Source organism: Pinus tabuliformis, chromosome J, assembly GCF_031772625.1.
Source record: "Pinus tabuliformis cultivar Carrire ecotype Pingquan chromosome J, CPIR1, whole genome shotgun sequence".
Classification (NCBI taxonomy): Eukaryota; Viridiplantae; Streptophyta; class Pinopsida; order Pinales; family Pinaceae; genus Pinus; species Pinus tabuliformis.
In genome coordinates, this window is record NC_142295.1 from 1,088,556,668 (window position 1) to 1,088,562,655 (window position 5,988).

General features: G+C 23.9%; 1 pseudogene; it reads left to right on the forward strand.

Moving 5' to 3' along the window:
• The first annotated feature begins 285 nt into the window (after nucleotides 1-285).
• On the forward strand, nucleotides 286-4,989 carry LOC149230809 (jacalin-related lectin 3-like; annotated as a pseudogene).
• The last annotated feature ends 999 nt before the right edge of the window (nucleotides 4,990-5,988 follow it).

Genomic DNA, 5,988 nt, shown 5'->3' on the forward strand with positions numbered 1-5,988 from the left:
AGGAGTGTCTTAACAAAATACTCCAACTTCACATCAAGGAGTGTCTTAAGAAAATATCCTATTACTGTCTATTCAAAAACCCCTAATCTAAAATAAAATTTAATTCAATAACTAATAACTTAAACACTTTTAGAACTTTATCATTAGAGAGAAAAAACAAATTAAATTTGAGTAAATAAGAGACAAATTATATTTCTAACCACTTAAGACCACTAATTGACCATGGAGAGCCCAATAATTCAATTGATTATTCCCATCCTATTGAGAACGTAATATCAATTACTAATGCTGCTTTTTTTCGGGGTAACTTGCCTAATCATTTTGGATTCTTTCTTCTTATGTTTACAGAGCAACACGGTTATCTCTATTGGACCATGGGGAGGCAAAGGTGGAGATCAATGGGATGATGGAGAGTGTGCAGGTGTTTGCCAGATAATATTAGTCTATGGACGAGCTATAGATTCCATTCAAATTGAATATGAAAGAGATGGAAGCTGTGTGGTCAAGGCATGGTGGAAGAGGGGGAAACAAAACAGATAAGGTAATTGTGAGCTTTAAAAGAAATATCGAAGTTTATATTTTTCAACAAAAAAATTTAATATAAATACATATAATATTTGTTAAAATATTTTTTTAATGATGATTTATTATAATTATAATTTAAATAAAAAATTAAAAAATTAATATAAATACATATAATATTTATTAAATTTTATTTTTAATGATGACTTATTATAATTTTTATTTAAATAAAAAATAAGAAATTCTTATTTATTAAAATATATTATGATATTAAGATGCTCCTTTATTCAGTGCAGATTATGTTAGATTATCTTAGAGAGAACTTGATTTTAGTAATGGACATTATGACAATTATTTAAGGTCACTTAGTTTTGAGAGCAATTTAAAGAAATATGGACCATATGGGGTAGAGTAAGGAACTTATTTTTCATTTCCCCAGGACGGAAGGGACGATAGTGGGCTTTCATGGTTAAAGTGGTTGGTATTTGGATTCCATTGGGGTTTATATTTCAAATTTTCACTATTCAATTCCTTCACAAATATGGGCTTTATATATTTTTGTGATTATTTCTAGGTGGATTTACAAAGCATTTTAATTTAAAATGGATATTGTTTTTAATTATATATTTTTATTGATTTAAGATCTATTTGTTTAAAAAAAAAATTATTTATTTGTTTTTTGGATTAATTATAAAAAATGCTTATTTTAAGAAGTATTGTGCTTAGAGGAGTTTTATAGTTTAGTATGGGGTGATGTTATAATGGTTTAAAGTATGGGGTGATGTTGTAATGGTATAATTGTTATAAACATTTATATATTGGTTTAATTAAAAAATAATAAAAAATGAAAAGTAATATATAATTTAATAGGAGAAAAATGCTTTAGTATATATAAATGAGTGTAAGCATTTAAATGTTGGTTCAATTAATAATAAAAAGTTAAAATTAATAAAAATAATAAAATTCAATTCGTTGTATCGTATTTTTCTTCTACTTTATAAAATTACAAACCACTTTTTAAATAAAACATAATCATTATATAAATATCACATTAAAATACATAACACATAAATAGTACCTACAAATTAAGATCTATTTTACCATATAAATAAAAATAATATTTTTAAGTAAAATATTTTAATGTCAATTATTTATATATTATGTATTATTTAAAAAAATTATATATATATTATGTATTATTTAAAAAAATTATATATATATTATATAAAGTAATTGAAGAAATACTTTTTCACTATTACATATTTTGATCATTTTTAAAGGATATTATTTTGTTCAGTTTTATTTAAGAGAGATCCATCTTGACTACAAATCTATCAAGCCCCACGGAATTAAATTTCTTGAGATATTTTTTTTTCAAATTTTGTACTCTAAAAAGAATTTGCAACTAAAAAAATTTGATCCTCTAAATACTTACTAGATTTGTAATGGTTAAGATAGATTTATATTAATAATATTTATAAATGCAATTACTATCATCTATTTATTTACTTTTCTTTTTTATTCGTAACTTCTCTTCTTATTCAAAATTTGATATAAAAACAAACTATTTACATTTATAGTTACACACACATGTATATATAATTTTAATTTTGATGATAAATCTAATTTATAATAATGAAAATGATAAGAAGATCTTAATATTCATAAAACAAGTTAAACCTGAAATTTCATGGATAACCTATAACTTTAACTAATTAACTGCAAAGAGGCCAAGACTTTGCCGGATAAATCCCATTTATGCTGAAACAATAATAATAGTTTCTTTCTAAATTTATTTTATGTCTTATTTATTTAAAATGCCAAGTATTTTAGAGTAATTTCATTTTTTTTTTTTTCAGATTATATCTGTTGGTCCATGGGGAGGCAAAGGTGGAGATGGATGGTGTGATGGAGTGTATAGAGGCATTCGCCAGATAATATTGGTGCATGGACGAGTTATAGATTCCATTAATATTGAATATGAAAAAGATGGAAGGTCTGTTTGGTCAAAGCATGGTGGAATTGGAGGGACCAAAACTGATAATGCAACAATGAAATTGTTAAAAAAATTATTTAAATTTTTAAATTTTCGTATTTAAAAATGAAAATGCATTAAAATATAAATAAATTATTTTAATTATTATATATATATTATATATATATAAATATAAATTAATTAAATAAATATTATTTTATTGAAATTAGAATTTTTCTTATTTAAATTGTATTTACCTCGGCTGAAACTTAACTTTATTTAAATTGTATTTACCTCTACTGAAATACATATTTTTCTGTTCTCCTGTGCAGATTCAATTGGATTAATTATCCTAGAGAGAGTCTAACTTCAATAAGTGGATATTATGATAATTATTTAACCTCACTTACATTGGAGAGCAATTATAAGAAATATGGACCATATGGTGTACAGCGTGGAACTTATTTTTCATTTCTCACGGAAGGGAAGATAGTAAGTTTTCATGGCCAAAGTGGGTGTTATTTGGATTGCATTGGAGTGTGTCTCTCAAATTTACACGCCCCAAATCCTCCAAAGGTATGAACTGTTTTTTTGGTGTGTTATTAACGTAAAAAATTTATTTGCATGAATCCGAATTTCAATTTATATTGTGTTTAATAATGTTCTTTATTAGTTTGAAATTCATAATAGTTGACTAGATTAAAGGCTTATTCGAATAGTTTTTACATAAGTTCGTTATATATATATATATATATATATATATATATATATAGTAGATTTTGTTTTGATAATCTTTATCTTGAAATATTGAACATTTATTAGAGCAGCAAATTATTATTGTTAAAATCACAATTTTGTAGACATAGTTTGTAATCAGTAATATATAAATTATAAGAATGAATTATGTTATATATATATATATATATATATATATATATATATATATATATAATTCACTTTTATAATTTATATATTACTGAATTTATTAATTATTACTTTCTCATAATTCAAATACAAAATATAACTCACTCACTTTTATAATTTAGATATTATTGAGGATCTCCCCATTTTGAAAAACCAGATTGCTTTTGTCACTTTTATTTCTGCGAACTCAATAATAAAAATAAAATTTTTAATTGTATATTTATTTTTGATACTATTTATTTTGATACTATTTATTCATATATTAATTTTATTAATTTTAAATAATAAAAGTTCATTATTATTATTACATGTGATAATATTTTTAATACTGAATCAATCTATATCCACATTAATCATAGTTAAATTAAACTAATAATTCTTACAATGTACTAAAACTCAATTATTTTCCACATTAACCATAGATTATTTAAACCAATGATTCTTACAATGTACTAAAACTCAATTATTATAAATCTATAAATCTATAGCCCTTTTATTACCCAAATGAGAAAATAAATACATTATATTAATTCATTAAATTTTCAATGTAGTTTGCTAGTTTCGTGTGAATAAGGATAGTGAAATAGTTCCAATCTACAACGCTAGTACAGATAAGTAGCACCTCGATGCTTTATAAAATCATTTACTAAGGTGTTAAAATAAAATAAAATAAAAGTGATATTTCAATTTTGGTCATGGGTGATAATTAGAGTTGAATTAATTTTTTGATGTTGTTATAGAATTGAGTAATCCATGATCTCATTTTGGTCATGAAAACAAAATCGATTTTAAATTTTTATTTTTTAACGAAATTTTAATTTCAATTTTTTTGGACAGAGCATACAACCTATTTCAGTAGGTCCATGGGGAGGCCAAGGTGGCGAGATGTGGAATGATGGAGTGCGTAGTGGCATTCACCAAATAATGATAGCACATGGAGAATTTATAGAGTCCGTTAACGTTGAATATGATAGAGATGGAACTCGCGTTTGGTCTAGTTATGGTGGAAAGGGAGGATACAAAATTCATAAGGTAATTTTTTATAATCTGAATTCGGATAATTCACAGTTTTCATTTTTTTTTGTCGACGTTTTGAGTCTAGACCAAGACTCATCATCAGGACTTGATTTACAAAGGAGAAAGAGAAATGAGTTGTCTGACTCTTTCCTTTGTAATTTAACCCTCATCTTTTCGGGATTACGTATCTCCTTCCATGTTTCACCTTCGTACAGAGTCATAAAGTAATTATCTAATTTATTAAATAAGTTATAGAATTTACTTTGCAATCTGTAAAATTTTAATATTTGAGTTATGAATCTTCCACTCAGCTATATTATCGTTTTAATTCACAGATTGAATTGGATTATCCGAGAGAGTCTCTGACTTCATTTAGTGGACATTATAAGAACTTTGAGAGCAATTTGAAGAAATACGGACCATATGGTGTACAAGAAGGGAGTTATTTCTCAGTCCCTCTGCTCGAAGGAAAAATAGTGGGATTTTATGGCCGAAGTGGTTGGTATTTGGATTGTTTGGGAGTTTATCTTTCAAGTTTGCCGACTCAATGAAGTCTCAGGTATGAGTTGTTGTCTTGGTATTGTTTTAATTATATATTTTTCCTTAATGGTTGTGAATAGAGTTTATTTATTATTATTATTAAAATAGAATTTAAATAATTTAAAGATGGGATGTAATAATTTTTTTTGGTTAGATTTAAAGTAGAACAAATATATTTATTATTGAATATTTTGCAAATAGTTGTAAAATTAAAATATAAAATAAATACACAATTTTAAAAAATTTAATAAACAACTGTTAATATTATAATTGATATTAATCAATGATCACTATTTTTATTAGTGAAAATAGTTTTAACTAATCTGTCTTTTATATTTACACAAGTAAATACAATTTTTCACAAACTAACATTATATCTCAATTTATGATCATTAGCTTTTGAGCTTCTAACAAGTCAATTTGTCTAGCTACTAAATGAAGATTTTTAATGTAAAAATATTTAAAAGATTTATAAAAATAACTAATAACCAATTTTTTTTATAATGTATTATACTTTTACATTAATACAAACCATTAAATGATTTTTATTTCTAATTTTTTTTTTTTTAATATTTTGTCCGATGGTTATATAAAATAATCTAATATAATAATTTTACAGTCTCTAGGTTAAAATGTTACTAACCATGTCAAAATTGAATTAATTACTCAAAATTTAAAAATTTTGAATTAATTACTCAAAATTTAAATTTTTTTAGAAAGCATAGAACAAATGTCTAAAGTGTGCATATAAAAATGCACATCATGAAATACATTAATGTTTTCTTGATTAATAAAATTTGTATCTCTAAAGTTTAAAGTTTTAGCCAAATCTACTAATAAATGATATGATTTTATTGAAATACACATTTCTTTATCAATATTCAAGTTGGAGAACATGTATTTTGTCATTACTCACAATTCTATGTTTCCATATTTTCTATTTTCCTTATAAAAAATTATCAAAATATATTATCCCTTTAAATAATATCCATTAAGCCTTATTAAAATGC